Consider the following 13,205-nt stretch of genomic DNA (forward strand, 5'->3'; position numbering starts at 1 on the left):
CTGACAATTGCTTGATACCTCAGGAAGTGTCCTACAAAACAACTCCTTTAAGTCAGGGGCTGATATATTGTCGACTTCAAATTTCTAAAGCTTTCTGGCAGAGAAACGTCTTGTGCTTTAAGAGAGCTTGGCACCAGTTGCTCGTTCTGTGTAAAGGGGTTCTAGCGAAAACCAATACTAATTGCATTATTTTACCGAGGATGAGCTTTTCACTCTGCTGCGAAGTGAGCGCTGATATGAAACTTCCTGGCAGATTAAAACTGTGTGCCGGACCGAGACTCTAACTCGGAAACTTTGCCTTTCGCGGGCAAGTGCTCTACCATCTGAGCTACCCAAGCACGACTCATGACCCGTCCTCACAGCTTGAATGCTGCCAGTGCCTCGTCTCCTACCTTCCAAACTTTACGGAAGCTCTCCTGCGAACCTTGCAGAACTAGTACTCCTGAAAGAAAGGATATTGCGGAGACATGGCTTAGCCACAGCCTGGGGGATGTTTCCAGAATGAGATTTTCACTGTGCAGCGGAGTGTGCGCTGATATGAAACTTCCTTGATTAAAACTGTAACGTCCCCTTAGAACATTTATACACGACTGTGCTTAAATTGACACAATATTTTTAGCGCAACGCAATCTGACTTTCAAAAATCCCTACAAAAGAATGGCCCTGACTAACATTAACCTATACGTTTCACAAATCACTTACCTCACCAAAAATATTCCTTACTCGAACTACTGCAATACAGCGAGCGCCACTACTGCCAGCTAAATAAAAGATTCAAACTACGGAAGGCACTAACTACTGATAGGTATAGTTATCAAATGAAAGATTTTAATGGAGAACAAACAATGATGTATTTACCTTAATATCATCACAAGTCATAATATATGTAATTTCAAAGCTCCGCCATCTCTCTCCTCACATCCACCACTGCTGGCGGCTCACCTCTAACTGCGCAACGCTACGCGCTGTTCACATCCAGCTGCCGCTGCCCAACACTACAATGGCAGACAACAATGCAAACTAGCCACAGATTGCACACAGCATAGCCAGTGATTTTCATACAGAGCGCTACGTAACGTTGCCAATAATAAAACATAAACAGCCTACTTACATAGCCCCCATACTCCCCACAAAAAATTTTACAAATTGTTTTGGGCAGTGGCCAATAATGATTTGATAAAATTTTTCATAATTACAATAACAAAGAAATCAAATGCACACACTTATTGATACAATGTTGGTCAAATGCTAAAATTTTCTCACAGTCCATAAAGACAGTCCTGATCATTCATCACAGTGAAACTTCCGTTTCTTTTCTCAAAGTCTGAGCAGTAAAAGACAATGCACACGTAAGTAGTGGATTTCCATGCAGTCTTGAAGAAGTAGTGGTGTCCTTCCAACGGAAAGACAGTGCTGACTCTTGACATGCTGACAGGTAATGGTCCACAACAGAGCAAACCCACAGCAGAGTCATTCGACGTTTTGAAGAAGATTGGTAGGTAGGTCATCACAGAGCAGACCCACTGGAGTCCTGGTAGAGAGTATGGTATTGGTGGGCCACCAGAGGTGCAGACCCACTGCAGTCCTTGTAGAAATTGTGGACAGGCCCACTGTAGTCCTGGTAGAGATTGTGGTATTGGTGGGCCACCAGAGGTGCAGACCCACTGTAGTCCTTGTAGAAATAATGGTATTGGTGGGTCATCAGAGATACAGACCCACTGTAGTCCTTGTAGAGATGGCCAGCAGCCATCTGTTGTGACTGTGCGGGTGCACAATCACCATTGAAGAGTCTTGCAGTTAATATAACAAGTCCATAACCACCACTTGTGCACGCACAAAGTTTTTGGAATTAACGTCCCCTTAGAACATTTATACACGACTGTGCTTAAACTGACACAATATTTTTAGCGCAACGCAATCTGACTTTCAAAAATCCCTACAAAATAATGGCCCTGACTAACATTAACCTATACGTTTCACAAATCACTTACCTCACCAAAAATATTCCTTACTCGAACTACTGCAATACAGCGAGCGCCACTACTGTCAGCTAAATAAAAGATTCAAACTACGGAAGGCACTAACTACTGATAGGGATAGTTAGCAAATAAAAGATTTTAATGGAGAACAAACAATGATGTATTTACCTTAATATCATCACAAGTCATAATATATGTAATTTCAAAGCTCCGCCATCTCTCTCCTCACATCCACCACTGCTGGCGGCTCACCTCTAACTGCGCAACGCTACGCGCTGTTCACATCCAGCTGCCGCTGCCCAACACTACAATGGCAGACAACAATGCAAACTAGCCACAGACTGCACACAGCACAGCCAGTGATTTTCATACAGAGCGCTACGTAACGTTGCCAATAAGAAAACATAAACAGCCTACTTACAAAACTGAGTGCTCCGTATAGCGAGTGACAGAGGGTACCCTGTACGACTACTAGTAATTTCCTTTCCTGTTCCACTCACAGTCAGAACGAGGGAAAATGACTACACTAGTCAGCCAGAACTTTATGACCATCGACCTGCTGTCGATATAAACCCGTCCAGGTCATAGCAGCGTCACCTGGCGAGGAATGACTGCTAGTCACACACACACACACACACACACACACACACACACACAGTACACGTAGTAACAGTGAACGTGCCACCTGCGTGTAGAATGGACAAAGATGCGCGATCTGTCTGTCTGACCAAGGGCAGATTATGTTGGCCCGGAGGCTCTGCACGAGCATTTCGGAAACTGAGAGACTTGTCGGGTGCCGCAGTGAGTGTTCTCAACACGTGGCGAAACCAAAGTGAAACCATGTCCACAAGTCGTCGGGTGGGGCGGCCATTCCTAATTACGTCGTGGGCTGGGCAGCCTGGTAAAACAGGACAGGCGGCGAACTGTAGCGGAACTAACTTCAGACTTTAATGCTGGGCAGAGTACAGGTGTGTGTGAAAGCGCAATGTTCTGAACACTCCTAACGACGGGCCTCCGCATCCGACGACCAATGCATCTGCTCATGTTAACGCCAAGACACCGGCAACTACGACTGAAATAGGCACGTCCATCGGCACTGCACGTTGGCGCGGTGGCAGAGCGCTGCGTCGTCTGATGAATCCCGAAACTTTTGAAACGTCCCCTCATGAAAAATTATGCAGGACTGTGCTTAAACTGACACACAATATTTTTAGCGCAACGCAATCTGACTTTCAAAAATCCCTACAAAAGAATGGCCCTGACTAACATTAACCTATACCTTTCACAAATCACTTACCTCACCAAAAATCTTCGTTACTCGAACTACTGCAATACAGCGAGCGCCACTACTGCCAGCTAAATAAAAGATTCAAACTACGGAAGGCACTAACTACTGATAGGGATAGTTAGCAAATGAAAGATATTACTAGAGAACAAACAATGTATTTACCTTAATAGTCATAATATATATAGCAGTTCATAATATCCAGTATAACAAATTTCAAAACTCCGCCATCTCTCTCCCCACATCCAACACTGCTGGCGGCTCACCTCCAACTGCGCAACGCTACGCGCTGTTCACATCCAGCTGCCCAACACTACAATGGCAGACAACAATGCAAACTACCCACAGACTGCGCACAGCACAGCCAATTATTTTCATACAAAGCGCTACGTAACGTTGCCAATAAGAAAACATAAACAGTCTACTTACATAGCCCCCATGCTCCCCACAAAAAATTTTACAAATTGTTTTGGGCAGAGGCCAATAATGATTTGATAAAATTTTTCATAATTACAATAACAAAGATATCAAATGCACACACTTATTGATACAGAGTTGGTCAAAAGCTAAAATTTTCTCACAGTCCATAAAGATAGTCCTGATCATTCATCATAATAGTAATTACAGTTTTTGTTTTTCACAAAGTCTCATTAGTAAAAGAGAATGCACACAGAAGTAGTGGATTTCCATGCAGTCTTGAAGAAGTAGTGTTGTCCTTCCAACGGAAAGACAGTGCTGACTCTTGACATGCAGATCACAAATCACTTACCTCACCAAAAATCTTCGTTACTCGAACTACTGCAATACAGCGAGCGCCACTACTGCCAGCTAAATAAAAGATTCAAACTACGGAAGGCACTAACTACTGATAGGGATAGTTAGCAAATGAAAGATATTAATAGAGAACGAACAATGTATTTACCTTAATAGTCATAATATATACAGCAGTTCATAATATCCAGTATAACAAATTTCAAAACTCCGCCATCTCTCTCCCCACATCCACCACTGATGGCGGCTCACCTCTAACTGCGCAACGCTACGCGCTGTTCACATCCAGCTGCCCAACACTACAATGGCAGACAACAATGCAAACTACCCACAGACTGCGCACAGCACAGCCAGTGATTTTCATACAGAGCGCTACGTAACGTTGCCAATAAGAAAACATAAACAGCCTACTTACACCTTCACCATGCCGATGGGAGTGTGCGAATCCATCGTCTTCCAGGGGAACAGCTTCTTGACACCCGTACTGCAGGACGGAGAAAACTGGCAGTGTCTCCATTATACTCTGGGGAACGTTCACATGGGCATCCATGGGTCCAGTGGAGCTCGTGCAAGGCACCATGACGGCCGAGGAGTATCGTACACTGGTTGCTGACCACGACGATCGTGTTTCCCGACAGCAGTGGTATTTTTTAGCAACATGTGCGCCATGTCACAAGGCCAGGAATGAGATGGAGTGGAACGAGAAACACAGTGGCGAATCCCAATTGATGTGCTGCTCCCCCAACTCGCCAGATCTGAACCCGTTCGAACACATCTGGGATGTGATTGAAGGAGGCATCAGAGCTCATCGCCCCCTCCCCTGAATTTATGGGAATTAGGTGACTTGTGTGTGCAGATGTGGTGCTCCCTCCAGCAACCTACCAACGCCTCATTGCTTCCATGCCACGAAGCGTACCCGCTGTTATTCTTGACAAAGGTGGAGCTTGGGTAGCTCAGTTGGTAGAGCATTTGCCATCGAAAGGCAAAGATCCCGAGTTCGAGTCTCAGTGCGGCACACAGTTTTAGTCTGCCAGGAAGTTTCCTGTTTATTTTATGTTTGATGTAACATACTGCAATATGATTCAATAATATTTTGCACATCATAAGCCTTCTGTGCATAGATATACGCTACAAGACTGAAATGTCACCCTAGATTATCATTCCTTGTTTTTGGACCATATGGCTGGCAACAGTCAGGTTGGAATCCCTCCGCTAACCTGGGCGCCTCCAGACATGTCTTCATTCCTTGTCGGGGCTCAGTTCGAAACGGGACTCATCATGAAGGCAATTCCACTCCGGTCAATGCGATTCCAGGCCGAAGACGTGTCTGGAGAATGGCCCGTACAGTACTGGGATACCAACCTGACAGTCACCCGCCATACGGCCCGACAACCAGGGCTGATCGTCAGGGATGACACTTCTTTTCATACAGGATGCCCTTGGCTGTCATCTGCGCCACCCTTACAGTGCAGCAGTACGTCGACAACATTCTACGTCCCAGTTTGTTGCCCTTCATGGCAAGCCAACCTGGGCTTACACTTCTACATCTACCTGATTACTCTGCAATTCACAATAAACTGCCTGGCAGAGCGTTCAATGAACCACCTTCAGGCTGTCTCACTACCATTCCACTCTCGAACGACGCGCAGGAAAAACGAGCACTTAAATTTTTCTGTGTGAGCCCTGATTTCTCTTATTTTATCGTGATGATCATTTCTCCCTGTGTGGGCGGGTGCCAACAGAATGTTTTCGTGAAATGATAATCAAATGGACACCCAAGCTGCAAACAGGCGTTGATGTACTTCATTGGGTACGTGTTGAAAATGTGTGCCCCGACCGGGACTCGAACCCGGGATCTCCTGCTTACATGGCAGACGCTCTATCCATCTGAGCCACCGCGGGCACAGAGGATAGTGCGTCTGCAGGGACTTATCCCTTGCACGCTCCCCGTGAGATCCCCATTCCCAACATGTCCACACCACTACATTCGTAGTGATCCTAATAGATGTTTGCCCATCATACTCATTACTAGTGGCAGATTAATCTACCAAGTCCCTTACGAGTTCGGGCATAGCGTGTGCGTTCGCACAAGAGGGTCAATGGCCGGGAAGCCATATTTTAACTATATATGACGGTAGTATCTGTTCCTGAAAGAACAGTTACCGTGGATGACCATGCAGCTTTGCTAGAAATGAAATGATAATCAAATGGACACCCTAGCTGCAAACAGGCGTTGATGTACTTCATTGGGGACATGTTGAAAATGTGTGCCCCGACCGGGACTCGAACCCGGGATCTCCTGCTTACGGGTTCGAGTCCCGGTCAGGCCACACATTTTCAACATGTCCCCAATGAAGTACATCAACGCCTGTTTGCAGCTAGGGTGTCCATTTGATTATCATTTCATTTCTAGCAAAGCTGCATGGTCATCCACGGTAACTGTTCTTTCAGGAAGAGATACTACCGTCATGTATAGAATATTTTCGCTATCGGAGGAGAAAACTGGTGATTAAAATTTCATGAGCAGATCCAGTCGCAACGAAAAACGGCTCTGTTTTAATGATTGCCACTCCAATTAACGTATCATGTCTGTGGCTCTATCTCCCCTGTTTCGTGATAATACAAAACGAGCCGCCCTTCTTTGTACTTTTTCGATGTCATCCGTCAGTCCCATCTGATGCGGATCAGCAAGATAATACTCCCCCACCCCCCACCCCCGCACATGGGGCAAGAGTTTCTGGTGCCTATGCTCGCTCTTGCCAAACCCTGTAAGGTCGCAGGATCTCTCCCCAATTGAGAACTTTTGGAGTATTATCATTGGACCCTCCAACCATCTATTGATTTTGACGGTCTGACGCGCCAATTGGACAGAATCTCGCACGATGTCCCTCAGGAGCACATCCAACAACTCTATCAATCAATGCCAAACCGAATAACTGCTAAAATCAGAGGTGGACTACGGCATTACTGACTTGTTCGATTTGTGAAGCTCGTTCTCTTGAATAAACTATCATTTTTAATGAAATTGTAATCATTTGTGCGTCGTTTACTTTGTCTCAGAGTATATGTTACTTGAAGATAAAATATTTTAATCTTAATTACCGTGAATATTGATTTATTAACTGTCCTGCTGCTGGAGTGGCAATTGGGTTATTTTGTAAACTTTCTAATTTATTAAGTACTTTTTGGCCGTAGCATTAACATCACATTTGCCATAAATAAATACCATATCGACGTATTCCTCTGCCGTAAATTTGAAGGGCATCCTTATTTCATAAATAATCTACAAACCACAACTGTTACTATGTGGTTTAAACTGAATATCACATTAGTTGCAACAGTTCGGAGTCGTTGAATCTTTTTGTTTGCGTAAAGCAGTCAAGACATTATTACAATATTTGCGTACAAATCATTGCAAATAAGTAACACATATTCGTAGCGCCATATTTTAAACTGCTGATGTTTAGTGATGTGATACCAGCAATAGGTAGAAAAGAGATCACACTCTCTGGTGGGGTACGTGGTCGAACATTGTAGAAACATTATTAAAAACAGTATTTTCATTAAGAAATGAAGTTGAATTTGTCATTGTTTGCAGTCTACAGAATTGTGAAATACTAGAAAACGTTTTAAAAGCGAAACGGAGCCAGAGAATCTATTCCATAAAAGTTAAGTGCGCCCGGTGCCTTTGCATGCTTGCAGTGTCTAGTCCCTGCTATTTCACGTTGCCATGGCAACACACAGGCTCCGGAGAAGAGAAGAGTATATTTATTTACTTTCCCTTGCACAGTCCGTTTTGTTTCCTACCCTCTGTAATTGAGTATATTGAAGAACGCAAGTACAGGGTGATTCAAAAAGAATACCACAACTTTAAAAATGTGTATTTAATGAAAGAAACATAATATAACCTTCTGTTATACATCATTACAAAGAGTATTTAAAAAGGTTTTTTTTCACTCAAAAACAAGTTGAGAGATGTTCAATATGGCCCCCTCCAGACACTCGAGCAATATCAACACGATACTCCAACTCGTTCCACACTCTCTGTAGCGTATCAGGCGTAACAGTTTGGATAGTTGCTGTTATTTCTCGTTTCAAATCATCAATGGTGGCTGGGAGAGGTGGCCGAAACACCATATCCTTAACATATCCCCATAAGAAAAAATCGCAGGGGGTAAGATCAGGGCTTCTTGGAGGCCAGTGACGAAGTGCTCTGTCACGGGCTGCCTGGCGGCCGATCCATCGCCTCGGGTAGTTGACGTTCAGGTTTCATAACTATCCTTTTTCGTAGGACTCTCCATACAGTTGATTGTGGAATCTGCAGCTCTCTGCTAGCTCTGCGAGTCGATTCTCCTGGGCTGCGAACAAATGCTTGCTGGATGCGTGCTACATTTTCATCACTCGTTCTCGGCCGTCCAGAACTTTTCCCTTTGCACAAACACCCATTCTCTGTAAACTGTTTATACCAACGTTTAATACACCACCTATCAGGAGGTTTAACACCATACTTCGTTCGAAATTCACGCTGAACAACTGTCGTCGATTCACTTCTGCCGTACTCAATAACACAAAAAGCTTTCTGTTGAGCGGTCGCCATCTTAGTATCAACTGACGCTGACGCCTAGTCAACAGCGCCTCAAGCGAACGAATGTACAACTAAATGAAACTTTATAGCTCCCTTAATTCGCCGACAGATAGTGCTTAGCTCTGCCTTTTGTCGTTGCAGAGTTTTCAATTCCTAAAGTTGTGGTATTCTTTTTGAATCACCCTGTACTTTGAAGTTTGCTCCAGTGTGTCCAAAGATTTTACAAAGTGGGGGGATATAGTTATGCAAGCTTAACTTGTAGACCGGCAATGCTGAAGCTAGAGAGCAACGGAAATCTTCCCCTCCTCTGTGTGCAGAACGGACGTTCTCGGTGAAGGTAACAGTTGCTTACTCTGTCGCTGTGTGAGGTAAGTTGATGTCATCGGACAAAAAGGTATTATGTGTTTTCGCGGATATTAACGGAGCTTTTTCTGCGACTGATTGTCTGAATCGTGGCCCGCAGCTGATCATGTGGCCCTTACTTATCGCTTATTGACAAATGGGCTTGTTTAAACAACAGAACTTAAATCCGTCCCTAGAATGAGTACTTACATGCATGTGAAATTTTCGTTTTCGTTGCTTCTGAATTCCCTCGAGCTTCACTAAATACTGGCCTTCAGATGATTTGTAGCCTTAACTTAAAGATTATTGGTCGGTGGCATTACTTAAACGATAGAACCCGAAGTCCTGAGTATAATGAGCACTTACGTTGTGTGGAAATTTTATTTATTTCACTGATTTTGAATTTACTATGCTTTGTCTAAATTCTGTCCCTCGCCTGATCACGTGGTTTTTCTTAAAGTTTACCGTTAACTGTCAACACTCAAACAACAGAATTCAAAGCCCTGAGTACATCGAATACTCACATTCATCACAAATTCCTGTTTATTTCACCAACTTAGAATATGCTGGAGATAACCTGAACTTTGGTCCTCATTCGACTGTGTGCACTAATCATGCAAACAGCGGTTATCGCTGATTAATTGTGAATATTATGCCTACCTATGTAATGGGAAATTTCTTTTAGTTACTGAATTCTATACGCAATCTAAGACAAAAATAACGACGCAGCACAAAGAAATTATCTGACTGCTCTGAAACTGGTAGATCTGATGTACATTTTTTTTTTTTTGTCATCAGTCTACTGACTGGTTTGATGCGGCCCGCCACGAATTCCTTTCCTGTGCTAACCTCTTCATCTCAATCTCAGAGTAGCACTTGCAACCTACGTCCTCAATTATTTGCTTGACGTATTCCAATCTCTGTCTTCCTCTACAGATTTTGCCCTCTACAGCGCCCTCTAGTACCATGGAAGTCATTCCCTCATGTCTTAGAAGATGTCCTATCATCCAGTCCCTTCTCCTTATCAGTGTTTTCCACATATTCCTTTCCTCTCCGATTCTGCGTAGAACCTCCTCATTCCTTACTTTATCAGTCCACCTAATTTTCAACATTCGTCTATAGCACCACATCTCAAATGCTTCGATTCTCTTCTGTTCCGGTTTTCCCACAGTCCATGTTTCACTACCATACAATGCAGTACTCCACACGTACATCCTCAGAAATTTCTTCCTCAAATTAAGACCGGTATTTGATATTAGTAGACTTCTCTTGGCCAGAAATGCCTTTTTTGCCATAGCGAGTCTGCTTTTGATGTCCTCCTTGCTCCATCCGTCATTGGTTGTTTTACTGCCTAGGTAGCAGAATTCCTTAACTTCATTGATTTCGTGACCATCAATCCTGATGTTAAGTTTCTCGCTGTTCTCATTTCTACTACTTCTCATTACCTTCGTCTTTCTGCGATTTACTCTCAAACCATACTGTGTACTCATTAGACTGTTCATTCCGTTCAGCAGATCATTTAATTCTTCTTCAATTTCTCTCAGGATAGCAATGTGATCAGCGAATCGTATCATTGATATCCATTCACCTTGTATTTTAATTCCACTCCTGAACCTTTCTTTTATTTCCATCATTGCTTCCTCGATGTACAGATTGAAGAGTAGGGGCGAAAGGCTACAGCCTTGTCTTACAGCCTTCTTAATACGAGCACTTCGTTCTTGATCGTCCACTCTTATTATTCCCTCTTGGTTGTTGTACATATTGTATATGACCCGTCTCTCCCTATAGCTTACCCCTACTTTTTTCAGAATCTCGAACAACTTGCACCATTTTATATTGTCGAACGCTTTTTCCAGGTCGACAAATCCTATGAAAGTGTCTTGATTTTACTTTAGCCTTGCTTCCATTATTAGCCGTAACGTCAGAATTGCCTCTCTCGTCCCTTTACTTTTCCTAAAGCCAAACTGATCGTCACCTAGCGCATTCTCAATTTTCTTTTCCATTCTTCTGTATATTATTCTTGTAAGCAGCTTCGATGCATGAGCTGTTAAGCTGATTGTGCGATAATTCACACACTTTCAGCTCTTGCCGTCTTCGGAATTGTGTGGATGATGCTTTTCCGAAAGTCAGATGGTATATCGCCAGACTCATATATTCTACACACCAACGTGAATAGTCGTTTTGTTGCCACTTCCCCCAATGATTTTAGAAATTCTGATGGAATGTTATCTATCCTTTCTGCCTTATTTGACCGTAAGTCCTCCAAAGCTCTTTTAAATTCCGATTCTAATACTGGATCCCCTATCTCTTCTAAATAGACTCCTGTTTATTCTTCTATCACACCAGACAAATCTTCACCCTCAGAGAGGCTTTCAATGTATTCTTTCCACCTATCTGCTCTCTCCTCTACGGTCGCAGGTTCGAATCCTGCCTCGGGCATCGATGTTTGTGATGTCCTTAGGTTAGTTAGGTTTAACTAGTTCTAAGTTCTAGGGGACTAATGACCTCAGCAGTTGAGTCCCATAGTGCCATTTTTTTTTTTTTTTTTTTTTTTTTTTTTTTTTTTTTTTGCTCTCTCCTCTGCATTTAACAGTGGAATTCCCGTTGCACTCTTAATGTTACCACCGTTGCTTTTAATGTCACCAAAGGTTGTTTTGACTTTCCTGTATGCTGAGTTTGTCCTTCCGACAATCATATCTTTTTCGATGTCTTCACATTTTTCCTGCAGCCATTTCGTCTTAGCTTCCCTGCACTTCCTATTCATTTCATTCCTCAGCAACTTGTATTTCTGTATTCCTGATTTTCCCGGAACATGTTTGTACTTCCTCCTTTCATCAATCAACTGAACTATTTCTTCTGTTACCCATGGTTTCTTCGCAGCTACCTTCTTTGTACCTATGTTTTCCTTCCCAACTTGTGTGATGGCCCTTTTTAGAGATGTCCATTCAACTGTACTGCCTATTGCGCTATTCCTTATTGCTGTATCTATAGCGTTAGAGAACTTCAAACGTATCTCGTCATTCCTTAGTACTTCCGTATCCTACTTCTTTGCGTATTGATTCTTCCTGACTACTGTCTTGAACTTCAGCTTACTCTTCATCATTACTATATTGTGATCTGAGTCTACATCTGCTCCTGGGTACGCCTTACAATCCAGTATGATTTCGGAATCTCTGTCTGACCATGAAGTAATCTAATTGAAATCTTCCCGAATCTCCAAGCCTTTTCCAAGTATACCTCCTCCTCTTGTGATTCTTGAACAGGGTATTCGCTATTACGAGCTGAAACTTGTTACAGAACTCAATTAGTCTTTCTCCTCCTTCATTCCTTGTCCCAGGCCCATATTCTCCTGTAACCTTTTCTTCTACTCCTTCCCCTACAAGTGCATTCCAGTCGCCCATGACTATTAGATTTTCGTCCCCCTGTACATACTGCATTACCCTTTTAATATCCTCAGACACTTTATCTATCTGTTCATCTTCAGCTTGCGACGTCGGCATGTATACCTGAAGTATCGTTGTCGGTGTTGGTCTGCTGTCGATTCTGATTAGAACAACCCGGTCACTGAACTGTTCACAGTAACACACCCTCTGCCCTACCTTCCTATTCATAACGAATCCTACACCTGTTATACCATTTTCTGCTGCTGTTGATATTACCCGATACTCATCTGACCAGAAATCCTTGTCTTCCTTCCACTTCACTTCACTGACCCCTACTATATCTAGATTGAGCCTTTGCATTTCCCTTTTCAGATTTTCAAGTTTCCCTACCACGTTCAAGCTTCTGACATTCCACGCCCCGACTCGTAGCACGTTATCCTTTCGTTGATTATTCAATCTTTTTCTCATGGTAACCTCCCCCTAGGCAGTCCCCTCCCGGAGATCCGAATGGGGGACTATTCCGGAATCTTTTGCCAATGGAGAGATCATCATGACACTTCTTCAAATACGGGCCACATGTCCTGTGGATACACGTTACGTGTGTTTAATGCAGTGGTTTCCATTGCCTTCTGAATCCTCATGTCGTTGATCATTGCTGATTCTTCCGCCTTTAGGGGAAATTTCCCACCCCTAGGACAAGAGAGTGCCCTGAACCTCTATCCGCTCCTCCGCCCTCTTGGCCGTTGGCAGAATGAGGCTGACTTCTTATGCCGGAAGTCTTCGGCCGCCAATGCTGATTATTTATCAAAATTTAGGCAGTGGCGGGGAATGAAACCGGGACTGAAGACGTTTTGATTATG

General features: G+C 43.4%; 1 non-coding gene across 1 annotated transcript; it reads right to left on the bottom strand.

Annotated features, from left to right (window-relative positions):
* Positions 1–5,863: 5,863 nt before the first annotated feature.
* Positions 5,864–5,938, bottom strand: Trnat-ugu (transfer RNA threonine (anticodon UGU)). The gene has a single exon. It is a non-coding gene; the product is annotated as a tRNA-Thr (tRNA).
* Between the last annotated feature and the right edge of the window lie 7,267 nt (positions 5,939–13,205).

Source organism: Schistocerca cancellata, chromosome 1, assembly GCF_023864275.1.
Source record: "Schistocerca cancellata isolate TAMUIC-IGC-003103 chromosome 1, iqSchCanc2.1, whole genome shotgun sequence".
Taxonomy (NCBI): domain Eukaryota; kingdom Metazoa; phylum Arthropoda; class Insecta; order Orthoptera; family Acrididae; genus Schistocerca; species Schistocerca cancellata.